Source organism: Neofelis nebulosa, chromosome 17 (genome assembly GCF_028018385.1).
Source record: "Neofelis nebulosa isolate mNeoNeb1 chromosome 17, mNeoNeb1.pri, whole genome shotgun sequence".
NCBI classification, from domain to species: domain Eukaryota; kingdom Metazoa; phylum Chordata; class Mammalia; order Carnivora; family Felidae; genus Neofelis; species Neofelis nebulosa.
In genome coordinates this window covers 23401504-23414947 of record NC_080798.1, presented here as the reverse complement: position 1 = coordinate 23414947, position 13444 = coordinate 23401504, and positions in this window count along the sequence as shown.

Sequence of the window (13444 nt, the reverse complement as noted above, 5' to 3'; positions counted from 1 at the left end):
TCAGAAATCATATCTTCTCCAACTCTGTACACCCCATACCAAGCACAGGATCTGGCATGGGTAGAATGCTTAATGGGTGCTTGTTGAATGAATGAAAAAGTATTGATAGTGATGACAATGATGAGGTCTTCTTTCCTCGCTGCCCTCTGCACATTCTTAGCATTTGTAGAGCACATTCCTGCACTCCACTGTGCCTGCACACAGCATTGTCCCCACCCCTCACAATAGCCTCAGATTTGGGGTGCAGCAGGGGGGCTGGCTCCCCATTCTACAAGAAGAATGAGGGCTGAGGAAATTGTCACCCAGCCATCTTTCCTCAGGGATTGTCATTTGTTGCATGTTGATTAAAATGTTTTTGAGAGGCCCGTTTATGATACTAGGGAGCCACCTTTTGGACAGGTGGTGTCCCTGCCTCCTCAGAGGGTGTCCCCTCTCCAGAGTCTCCCTAAAGCTGTCGATATACCCAGGCACCTACTGATAGAGGGCTTGTGCAAAGCAAGGCGACAAAGCCTCGGACATGTTTTAAGAGTGAGATGGAAATCGTTAGCTCCCATTTTAATTTAACAAGCCCAATTTTATAAATAAGAGTGAATTTTCCCAGGCTATTATATCTAATTATGCATTTACATCAATTCACATTATGCGGTTCTTGAAATGTTAATACCAAAGGCAATTTTCTGCTGACGGGTGGCATGGAGAAGAGCTTGCTTCACATTACAAGTCAATATTTTTGGAAATAATTACCCAGTTGCTCACTAGAGTCTGCACTGACTAACCCAGTAGCTGTGTCTACACAGCTCCCAATTTGAGATGCTACAAAGGGAGATCCCCCGACAGGGAAGGAAGGTGGGAGGGACTGAGGGCCCCCCCACCCAACCGAGTGACGAGTCCTGGTGGCCTCTGCTGGCTGGTGGAACAGGCTTCACCCTGGCTCCACCTAGAACCAGGACTGTGTCCTCTGACTGTGTCACTAAACTGCTCCAGAGCTCAGACTTTCATCTGCAAGATGGGAATGACACTAGTAACTCTCTCCTGGGGCGTAAACACATTTATGCCTTCACTCATTTGTTTGTTCAAGAAATGCTTACTGCAGGTTACTCTCTGCTGGGCGCTGGGTAGATACACAATGCAGGGCAATGAAGATTATGCAGAGAGTAAAGCCCACTGGACGTCACTCTTGTTCCTGAGTGATGACACATCTGACGGAGGTCAGAAGCCACAGACCCCCAGGGGAGCACCAGAAGGACTGCCCTCCAGCACACAGCCCCAGTAACTTTTCACAGGGCTTCTCCCAAGTGGGAGGCAAGTGCTAGGTGCTGGGGCCATGGGACAACTCGGCATCATCCAGGAAGAGGTGGCAGGGGCCAGGTCGGGATGGTGGTTCATGAGATGAAGAGAAATGGATAAATCTGAGAGATATCCCAAAGGTCAAATCACAAGCTGCTCCCACCCTGGGAGCAGCGGAGAGAAATGTATTGAAACCCCTCCTGCCAGGCTATAGGGAGGGTCAGGCTAGTTACTAAGCCAGAGATAACTACCAGGTTCATAGAGGACCAGGCTTTGGAGAGAGTCAGGCTGGCCAGGTTCCCTTGTGACATGTATGCGGAAGTGCACACAGAGGACCACCTCCATCTGTGGAAGCAGAGAAGAGGGCCTGGGCCCAAGCTGCCAGGCCTCCAATGCCCAGTGGCTCGGCAAAGACAGCCAGCCCCCTATAAGACAGGTAACACAGCCAGTAGACAGGTAAGACAGCCAGTGCAGGAAGAGGGAAACCAAGAGCTGCGGTCACAAAAGCCAAGGCTAGAGCTTCAGGAAGAAGAGAATGTGTAGAAGGTCAAGATATGGACTAAAAAGTGTCCCTTACACTTGAGAACATTGAGGCACTGAGGTATCTCACTGGGAGCCATTGCAGTAAAGGCATGGAGTGCTGGTCCAGCCTGAGGAGGACTGGACAGTGAGGACACAGACACAGACCTGCCCCAGAGGAAGGGGAGAGAAAGGTAGGTGGTGGTCTCTGTCAGCCTCTGCAAGAAGGCCTGGAATGACACAAGCCCTCATTCTCCCCAGCCTGGGGCTCTTAAGCCCAGAAGGGAGGGACAAAGCAGGCAAGGCAGGACCTATGGCCCAGCACCTTCTTCCTGTGTGTGAGCCCAGCCTCCTCACCTGTAAAAGGGAGAGGAACTCTAGACACAAGGAGGCTGTGAGGGTGACAGGGTGTGGATCCTGGCTGGCACCAGCACCAGGCCCCAGCCCTCCAAAGCCAGTGCAGGTGAGAGATCTAGGACTGGGGTGGGGGTGGGGGTGGGGGTGGAGGAGCCAGATTCAGGAACAGCATCCTCACCCAAACTTGAAATGGATGGAAAACTCAGGTGAGTCTGAAAACTCCACAGGGCCATATCTCATAGGAAGCTCTAGTCTCACAAGTATCCCTAAAGGGTGCACAAGGGAGCTGCCCAATCCTCTGTCCATGTCTCCACTGGCTTCAGATAAGGCTTGGCTGGGAGAGGGAGAGGGCTCCACCAGACTCCTGCCAGGACAGCTGCAGCTGGGCTGGGGCTGGTAAGAGGTGAGGCCCGGAGGCCCCAGCATGCTAAACCCACGAGGCAAACAGGACCCCTGGGCTAGAGTGTAGGCTGCAGATCCCGGAGGTTTATTTTTGTGGTAGAACCAACATTTAAAAATTAGATCCTGCATAGAAACCTGGATTTCCACCTTCACTAGAAACACTGGAGCATCGGGCCACCTCTAAGTGGGGCATGAGAGCACCAGTTGCCCCAGTCCTCCCCCCTCCCCAGTGATCCCCACCAGTCCCTTTGCCCTTTGCAGTTCTGCCTGGGCCCCGGATAGCCTCAGACCTCGCACCTTGAAGAGAGGTATTGGACTGCAGCCTGCCCAGAGTCCCCATCCACTCGCCCACCGAGAGCAGCCAGGCAGGAGAAGGGAAGGGTGGGGGAGAGGGAAGAGGAGGGAGGAGGAGTAGAAGGAGGGATGGGGAGAGGGAGGAGGAGGGAGGAGGAGTGGAGGGAGGGATGGGGAGAGGGAGGAGGACGGAGGGATGGGGGAGAGGAAGGAGGAAGGGGGAGGGAGGAGGACGAAGGAGGATGGAGGAGGAGAGGAGGAGGGGGAGAGGAAAGGGGAGAAGGAGACATTGAAGAGGGTGGGAAAATCTGGGTCTCCTGCTTCCCATTTCATGCCCACAGGAGGCAAGCAGGAGGCCCAGACAGCCACCTGGCTGCAACTTGCCACCCAGCCTTTGTGTGTGACACACCAGCCTGCACGCACACACTCCACATGCATACACACCATTTGTGCACACACTGGGCATATGCACACCATTTACACACATCTATGCTGTCTGCCACACCAGTTGTCCCTGCAAGCAAATGCTGTCTCCGCACACACACACACACACACACACACACACACACATCCTCCCTGCAAATGTGTTGTCAGTGCACATAAACACTGCAGGTGCCCACCTCCTTTGCCCTGAGGTCACACCCCTGGGACCCCAGGTCCTGGAAAAAGGGATTCGGTAGAAGGCTGGGCTCATTTGGAGAGTGTGCCTACACCAGATAGTCTTTGAGGGGACAGGCTGCTTGCTGCAGGACGTGTGTGCAAACCACACAGTGACAGAGGATGGCAATGCCTGACGGCAGGCCCCAAGGGTGCCACCCTCCCAGCCCCTCCCCTGTCCAGAGATGGGGATGCAGGAGTGTGGAGAGCCATGCCCCTTTGGTTTACTCCACATGCACTCTGCCACTCTCACCATGAAGCACCCCAGCTGTCACCCTAAGCTCTGTCACCTTGCACAAATGTACCGCCCACTGCCCCTCCTTCCCCTCAACTTGGCCACCATGGTCTCCTCCCACCTGTCCCCAGCTGGGGGTTCCAGGAGCCATGCCTGGGCACAGGCCGCAGTGCTGCCATCCTGTGGGGCCAGTGCTCTCAAGGACCCCCACCGGGAGCTCCACAAGCACGGAGCCCACCAGAGTCTCCTCTTCCTTGTCCAGGCTTGCCCTTCCTGACCCACCTGCAGAGCCCACTGTGAGCCACACACCCACCAGGCACTCTCAAAAGGCTTGCCAGGCTGGGTTGAAACTCTGCCACTTCTCTAAAGTGCCACAGAGCAAGATCAGAACTTGACAAAAATTCACACCCGTTCTGCACCCTTGCCAGCTCCCTGACCTGAAATGAGCAGGACTGGTGTCCTGTTCTCTGGGGACAGCAGGGAGTTTAGCAGAGAGAGGAGGAACAGGGCACAGGCCAGTGTGGCTGGGGGCCTGGTCTCTCCCCAGCCTCACACCTCTTCCCAAACAGAGAAACTTATTCAACAGCATTTTTCCGCCCTTGGAAAGGGAAAAATGACATTTCGAAACATTACTGTGAAAAATTAATTTAGGTCTGAAGCATCAAAGACGTTTTGTAAACAAAACGAAGGCATTTTGTGGCTGGCTACTGCCCGAGTTTAAATCCCCAGGTGCCTGGGTCCAGTCAACAGGCCCTGGGGGGAGCAGGAACCATACCCACCTGAAACAGCTCTCCTGGAGGAAAGCCGTGGTCTGACTCCAGAGCCCAGAGGACGAGAGAGCAATCACATGCATGCAAAGCCAAGGCAGCCCCTGGCTCCCCAGGCAGAGTGACCTTTTGTCAACTTCGGACGGGAACACAAATCTGCCGTCACTCTGGATCGGCCTTGATTGGATCAAAATCCCATTGGAAAACAGGGGGGAAAGGCAATAAAATCTCCAGAATTGATATTAAACCACTGACATTTCACAAACCGAGCAGCTCTGGCAGCTGCCAGTCTACGGGCGGGAGGAACTCTAAAGGGGCAAGTCAGGCGTGAAGGTCACGGCGGTGCAGAAGAGACTCTCCCAGACCCAGGCATCAGCACCGAGGGACCAGGAGCCTAGAAGGCCAGGGTCCAGTATGCTCAGGCCAGGGTGGGGGCCCCTGCCTGGTGGTCCCATCTCTTCTGGACCCACACATTTGCCCAGGTGCACCCCAGCAAGGGACGGCTGACCTCCAGGGCCATCCAGACCAGATGCTCTGTGGCTCTGAAGCCAAAGATGATGTTAAACTCGGAGCTTGAGCCTGTTCCCCTGACCCTGGTCCTGTACCTACTGGAGCCTAACAGTGAGGAGGGGCTGCTGTCCAGGATGAAACCAGGAAAGACAGACATTCCTTTGAGAAATCTGCCAGGAGCTGTGCCTCATCCCTCTGCCATCCAGCGCACATTGAGCACCTGCCACATGCCGGGCAAAGTCCAGGAAGATACAGGCCAGTGTTCTTTTCCTGCAGGTAACCCAACTGGCGCAGGAGCAGGGAGGCAGGCTGAAACAAGGTGCTACCAGAAGCAGGCACCTGTGTCTGCCACTATGTGTGGACAAGGAGGGGGGGACCCGAGGGCCCTCATGTTTGCTCCCAAACTCTGCCAACTCTAAGCACAGACCTATGTGTGCCGGCCTCACAGGGAAAGCAGGAGGGACAAGGAGGCCCTGTCCAGAGCTCAGGGAGCCCAGGAAGCCCCTCCAGAGGTGGCAAATCCTGCCATCTCCTCCTCCCTCACCCATGGCAATGGCAGATGTCACTTATCCATGACAGCAAGCTTTCCTGAGGAGCCCAGATGTGGCCTCAGAGTACTTCTCAACACAGAGCCCCAGTAGCCTCCAGTACCTCACAGGAGTTGGCCTGTGAGGTGACAGCAGGGCTGAGCCTTCCTGAAGTGAGAGCTTAACCCGGTCATAAGGGGTGCTCTGAGCGTAGGCAGGTGAAGGACATCATGAGGAAGGCTTCCTGGAGGAAAAGTCTGGCAGCTGGAATCAGTCAGAAGAGCAGGTGGGCAGGCAGGTGGGCAGACCCTGGGCTGGAGCAGGGCTGGTGTACCAAGACCACAGGGCTCCAAAGTGGGATTGCAGGAAGCAGCCTCAGTCCAGCCCTGGGGCTCCCAGAAGGGGCGGGAGGTGAGCCTTCCCCAGACCTGTAGGTCCCACTGTGGCTCAGGATGGTGGTAGGGACAGAGCGCCCATTCTGCTTCCTCACCCTTCAGAGCCATCCACATGTCAGGCACCACCTGGGCATGGGGGTAGCTGCCTGAGGACTGCAGCACCTCCTGATGACCCCAAGTCCCCCACGGGGATGCTTTGCTCAGAAGTTTCTAGGTGGTAGCCTGGAAAGATGCCAAAACCTTAGGGCCCTGGAAATAGAGCCGTTGGTCAGCCTGACAGGAATTTCCTGAGCTGCTCCTGGGGCCCAGAAATGCAGAGGACACAGGACCACAATCATCAGCATGAGTGATGCCCATGACAACTCACAAAGCTACTTGGTGGGCACCAGCTCTTTTGAACCCCACAAGAGCCCTGGGAGGTAAGGATCGCGGTGCCCTCTGATGGGGAGGTGAGACTCAGCTCAGCGTGGCAGGGAGACTCAACTACGACACACCAGGCTTCAACCACTCCATCGCTGCCCCAACAGCACCACCCCAGGGCCTTCATTCCCTGACCATGAGGCCAACTCCTCAGAAGGCTGGTCAATCACAGACACAGGGGGGCTGCCATAGGCGCCCCTGGTCCCCAAAAACATCTCCACTGGAACCATCAAACAACATCTCGCCACAGGGGAGACCTTACTGTGGGTCTGGAGAAAGCATCGGAGCCGGAGCCCCGACCCTCTGTCCGACCCCTGGCCATTATTAGCCAGCTCTGTGTTTTCTAATCAACATCCTCACCATTAAGGTGAAGAAAGCACATAGGGAACTAACAGGGTTTTATCTCAAACAGATCGATCTGCTCAGATCCGTCTGGCCCCGGCCTCTTAATTCTCCATAATGTCAAAGCAATTTTTGGTTAAGTATACAGTCTGTCCTCTACTAAATTAAACTAATAGATCTAGTGGGAAATAAAACCCCAAGTGCATTGGGAATATTAAAAATTAAAAAAAAATAAACTCTTCATGGGTCTGTAAGATTTACTTTGGCAAATGATTAAATAAATAACACAGAGACAGGCTGTAATAAGATCCATTAGTGGACACTCAGCTCCACTGGTCACCTCCCCCCGCCCTGTCTGTACCACCCTGCCCAAGCACCCGGGCTCAAGGATGGCCAGGCAGTTCCCTGAAGTCCCCCGCCCTACATTCCTCACAACACAAAAGCCAGCAAGACGTGCACTTTAGCGTGTGGATCTCTGCTGGTGGTGGTGCTACACCTCAGGTGCTAAGCTGGCTGCTGCAAACACTTTATCTCAAAAATCAATGCTCCTGCTTCCCCCCGCCCTGCTGTCAGCATGGCTGGGATACCCTCTTTACAGATAAGAAAAGTGAGGTTCCAAGAGGCCAAGGCAAGACCAGGATCTGAACCGAAGCCCATCTGATTCCATAACCCCGGACCCCACCTTGCTCTGCTTTGTTCTAATCTGCTTTTGACTTAATTTTTCATTGAGCCATCAATAACCTAGGCCAGGAGGCAGGATCTTGCTCATCAGAGACGGCGTCTGAAGCCCCCAGAGCCTGCCCAGCTGCTGTTCCTGCCAAGCCTGGCCCAGCACCTTTGGGCATGTTCATGGGCGGTGCAGAAGAGAAAGGAGGTAGGGTGGGAATTAAAATCACATTTTGCAGTTGGGGAAACTGAGGTTTGGGGGCTTTCCCAACCAAACCCCAGTGTCCAAGGCACCTCAGACAGGCCAGGAAGGGTGGGACAAGGCATTTTTCCCCCGAGACTCAAACACTGTGGGGCTCACCCTAAAACTTTCACACCTTCCTCATGCCAAGTGTGCTGTTTGTCAGAGCCAGCTCTCAAGTGCAAAGAAAGTGGGGAGATGACAAAAGAGAGGGAGGTGAGGTCTCATCACAAGGCCACTGCTTGGAGCTAGATCCAAATAAGGAGAGGTCTGTGACAACGCCTAGCTCCTGCCCCCACCCAGATGCCCCATCCTATCCTTTCCCCAGATTGCCAGCTTCTCTGCTCCCACCACTACCTCACGCTGCCCTCAGTCAGACCTCCTCCTTGCTACCTTCAATGCTAGTCAATGGTCTCGTCACACAGGACTCTTCTCATTGCCGCACCAACTCCCCAGATCTCCCGCCTCCACACCCCTGCAGAGGCTGCTACTCATCTGGGATGCTGACACACCCTACCCACACCCCCACTGAAGCCAGTCAAACTCCTCTCTGTGCACATTCCTGAACAAAAAGTCCACACATCCATGAAGTCTTGCCAGAGGGGACCCAGCTCCCACTATTTGCTTCCCCGTTAGGCTCTAAGCCCATGACCAGAGCCATGTCCTGTTAATCTCTGAGCCCCATTGTTCTAGGCACAGAAATACTTCCTGTGCCTGGAAGGCCACATGTGCCCTCACCTGCCTCCCTGTCCCAACTGTGCACCCTTCACTTATGAGGCTCTGCCACCTTCTATTCTCCAACTCCCCACTTTGCCCTGCTCTTGGCCTTCACCCTTGCCACGTCATTCTGCCTGAAGCACTCTGCCTCTCCCAGGTCTCTGCCTGTCTGTCCACTTCAGGTCTTCCTGTGTCCACCAAGACTCCCACTAGGTATGTCCGTGTGTGCGCAAGTGGGCTGCAGGTTACGTGTTACACTCCACTGAGATGATCAGGCTTCGGTTTTGTTTCTTCTTCGCAGGTGTGCCTCTACCCCCTTCTGGGCTGAAATGCAGGTTCCGTGCAGGCAGGATGCCGTGGGGTCCCCAGCACCCTGCAAACTGTAAAGTCCATACCCACAGGTATGTGCTGGATAAATGAATACTGGGCTCTCAGGACATGATGGCTGGATAAATGTCTGAGGTGAAGCAGGCAGGCTCTGCCTGGAGTTTCTCCTCTCATTCCATCTCTCCAGGCAATCCACAAGCCCAATCAATCCTGTTTCTGACAAACAAACAAACAGCCCCAGGCACAGGGGACCCTGAGCAGTGACACCGACACAGCAATGACAGCCCAGACCTGGGACTGCAAGCCAGGCCTGCTTCTCAGAGCGCGCATGGGCAGGGACAGGGCAAGGGCGGACCCACCTCACTGATGGCCCCAAGGCCCGGTGTGAGCAGAGGATGCTCTCTTATCTCCATGTGGGGGTAGAAGACGACAACAGAAACCCAGACTGTGAGCTTTTCTGCTTGCCTTCCCCGTGTCTTAGGGGCACTCAGTCATCAGTTCCTCCCCATCATCCAGGCAGAGAGGGCCATCCTCCACCATCTGGAGCAGCTGACCTGACATTTGCCCTTGGATGGCAGCATTCCTGGGGCTGGACTTCAGGCCCTTATCCCCTGACAGTGAGGCCAGTGAATGACTAAACTGGCCAAAAAAAAGCCCCCATAAATCTGGTATTTTCCTTTAAACTGTCGGGTACACAGAGTGTGCCGGGATTATTGATAGAAAAGTTTATGGATGGGTTGCATCTTAAAATCAAAATACATTACCCAAAATCAATGTTGCTGTACGAGGCACGGGGAGGACAGGAAAGGTCAACCGAGACAAGAATATCGAAACCAAAACTCCAAGAGGACCTGAGCATTAAAATAAATAAATTTTGAAAGTGAGTTGCAGGAAACACATTCACTTAAGGGCTGTAATTTAAGGGTACTTTCACGAAAGGCTGGGCAGTCTTTTTAAATAACACTTTTTGAAGTGCCTTTGAGAGTCTAGTGAATCCATCCACAAAATGGTATTGACAAGCACAGCATACCCCAACTGGCAGCCGGATCACAGCAGCACGAAATGACAACGGGCAGGACAGAGCGAGGCAGACACGGGCAAGCGCCCATGCACAGCCCCATCGGTGGATCAGGTACACTGAGGGCCTACTGGTCACGTTACAGGAGGGTTCACCTCCAGGCCCCTCTACACAATGATCCTGCAGGCATTTTGGAGCCTGTGGAGGGAGAAAGGGAAAGAAAAACCTTGCAGCCTAAAGGGTGCCTGTCACTACCTACTGATGAGCTGTTGATGAGTAGACAACAACAGTTTCAGAGACACAACAGTTCTGAAAAGTCTCTCAAAAGTCCATCAGTGGGAAACCAGCCTCATTTCATATGACCAACATTTCCTCCAAACAGGGCATCTTTGTGGGAGCCCAAGGGACTGGCAGTTGGCAGGGGTGAGTGGGGTGAGTGACTGTGTCCCCAGAGAGAAGTTTCCTTTTGAGAAGGGAGCAAGAGGAGCAACACACATGCCCCGTCACAGATGCCTTCTTTAGAGCCTCCGACTGAGACCACATCCCACAGGTCACTGCAGATGTGGCGAGAAGGAGCCGACTCCCCTGCAGAAGGGGGGAAAGATGCAAACAACAACCTTCCCACCACAACCAACAGCACTCTTAGTTGCAACATTTACTGAGCCTAAGCAAGGGCTGGCCCCACTGGGAGTTAGAGACCCAGAAAAGAAGGGCACAGCTGCTGCCCTCGCAGTCTGCCAGTGGGGACGGGAGAGCAAACAGTCTCTCCGGACACGGGACTGCTGTGCACCTTGTAACAAGCAGGGAAGAAGCTGTGAGACAAGTTCAGGCTGCCATTAATCAAGGGCAGAGGGTCCCCGCTCTCTGTACCAACTCCAGGTACTGAGAGACCAGAGTCTCACCTGGAATAGGGGAAATTTCAGTGTTTTGATTAAGAATTAGGACCCCAGACTAAGAGAGATCTGAGCTGAAGCTTTACTCTGCCACTTACTAACTGTGTGACCTGGAGCTAGTTCTTTAAGCTCTCTGAGTTTCAGCTACAGTATCTCTAAAATGCGGCTAAATCACAGTGCCTACCTCATAGGGTTGTTACAGGGATTAAATGAGCTCATTCACTCACTCCACAGTTTTTTACTGAGTTTCTATTCTATGCCAGACCCTGTCTAGATGCCACAGATGCATCAGTGAACAAAGCAGTCAAAGAGCCCCCATCCGAGTAGAGGCTACAGGCCACAAACAAGAAATACAGTAAATAAGGATGCTGTACCATATGCTGGAAGGCGGTTAGTACAAAGGAAAGGAGAAAAAAAGGAGAGCAGGGTAAGCAGAGTGCTGGGGAAAGGGGTGTGCAGATTGCACTCGAAATATGGTGGTCCCAGGGAGCCTCATTGAGAAGGCGGCTTCTTAACAAAAACCAGAACATGACACAGTGTGTGAGCCAGGTGTCCGGGGAAGGAGCATCCCAGTCAAATGATATAGCTAGTGCAAAGGCCCCGGGGTAGAAGCACCGTTGCACTGTAGAAGTATGTTGTGCTGTAGGAAGGAAGCCAGTGTGGCTAGGGAGCATCATCAGGGAAAGGACAGAAAACGTAAGATGAGGACATCGTGGCAGGGCAGAAGGGGAAGGCAGCCGGTTTGACCTTGCCGGCCATTACAATGCCGCTGGTGTTTATCCTGAATGAAAAAGGAGCCACTGTAGGGTTTTGAGCAGAGAAAGAGTGATCTGATTTCTGTTTGAGGAGGATGGCTTGACTGTCAGGTTGAGAACTAATGTGTGGAAAGTATATACTCAGTGCCCGATACATGAAAAGCGTATGAAGGAGTATAGCTATTATTCTTGTTAATAATAACACCAACTCACACAATAGGCAAGATACACGTTACCCCACGTGGTGGTGCAGGTTCAGAAGACTCGCAAATCTTACTGATAACATAGGTGTGACTCCCTCTAGCTGCAGAAATTCTCCCCTGTATATCCCTGATACTGGCCATCCATCTCTGCTTGCACCTGGTATCAGGCCAGGAGATTGCCCCTCCAGGCAAGCCACTGCACAGTGGGCCATCAGTTCTCTTGCCATCAGAACTCTGCTTGGTATCAGTCCCCAAAAGAATCTGCTTTCCTAGAATCCCATCAAGGTCCTGAATCTGTATAGCACAGTGCAAGTCTGCCCCCTCCCTTCAGATGCTGAGGACAGCAGTGGGGTCTGCAGGGTCTCACATTCAGCAACCCAAAGCAGTGTGTAAAGGAAGGTGAGGTTGCTAAGGAAAAGTTCCTGGTCCTACGGGGGAAAAAAATGGAGACAGCACCTGGCAACTGCCTCTTTGGGTTGAGTTCCCCAGAAAGAAACTATAGAAAGAAGAGGAAGGCCTTAGACATTCTTCCCTTCCCAGCCACAGACCTTGGCAAACAAGGGCTCCATAGCTGAGCAGCAGTAGCCTGAGGATGTGGAAATGACTCCTTGGTCACAGATGAGGATACTGACACACAGGCCCAGGAAGGGCAAAGGGACGCTCTCCAGGGCATCGTACAGGTAAGAGCAAAGCTCAGGAAGGGCCTAAAGCTACTTCTCTACTGAGGGCGTGCCCCTGGGCAGCATGGACCAGCTCTGATGCTGTGATGTGTCTGCTCTCTGGGTTTCCTTCTCCCTGGCTCTGGGAGAACCCTCTGGTGGTGCCTCCAGGAAGCCAGTGAGCAGGGAAAGCAGACGCCTGAACGGCAGGGGCGCGGGGGTGCTCTCTCACCCCAACAGCAGGACAGAGCTGAGAGGTTAGGGCCAGGAGGGTAGGGAGATACACTGAAATCGACCATTTGGGTTTCCCATGAGAAAGGAAGCAAGAGAGACCTGAGCCGAGCTGCGGAACTTGCCCCTACAACTGTGTGTCCATCAGAGCCACAAGCCCGCCCCACGTTTCCCTTTAGGGGCCAGACTGCACTCCCGCAGAGAGCTGGGGAGGGGCAGGCTCCTGGTGAGGGCCGGGAGAAGTACAGGGATGCCAGGGACGCAGGGGCGGGGGATGGGTTCCGGAAAGCAGCGATGGACCCGACCTTTGCCTCTAGCTGCCTGGGGATCCCCCCCTCCTTGCACCCGGTAAAGCGAGAGCTGCGACCGGCGAGGAACGAGTGGGGACGCAGGGGCCAACGACTGAGGTGCAGGAACCCCACCCCCGCTTGGAAACCTCCGGGGCCCTGAGTCGTGCTGGGCGCTCCCCACCCCACCCCACCCCCGCCGCCTCTGCCGTCACTCACGGCCGCTGCTCGCTGGCTTGCTCGTGCGCTCTCCGCGCCACAGGCACCTGCTCGCCGGGCGCTCTGCGCTCACTTCTCGCTCGCACACTGCAGACTCCTGGCGTCGCCTCCGTCACCCGGCCTCGTCCCCAGCCCAGCACAGCGCTCCGCCCTTCTCCCCGGCCCCTGGCGCCCACCCACCAGCCATGGCCTGGGCCTGGGACAAAGAGCGGTGCAGCTCTTTGCCCAAACTGGGGTAAGCAGTTGAGGGCGGGGGTCTGCGGAGAGGGCCGCGGGGCACGCAGGATAAGCGGCCGTCTCGGGAGAGGGAGATTGGGAAGAAGCCAGGGAGAGTTTGGGTGGGAGGACCCCCAGCCAAAGCGGGTGCTGGGCGGGGCTGCGCTCCAACCACAGAGACTGTGGGCCCTCCAAGCGACCCCCTGGAGGGGGGGCGCGCTCTGGTCCGGGGGCGGTGCCGGCTGTGGAAGGGGAGAGAAGGGCGGGGGTGATGCAGCGGTGGAGGCGGCTCCGCGCCCA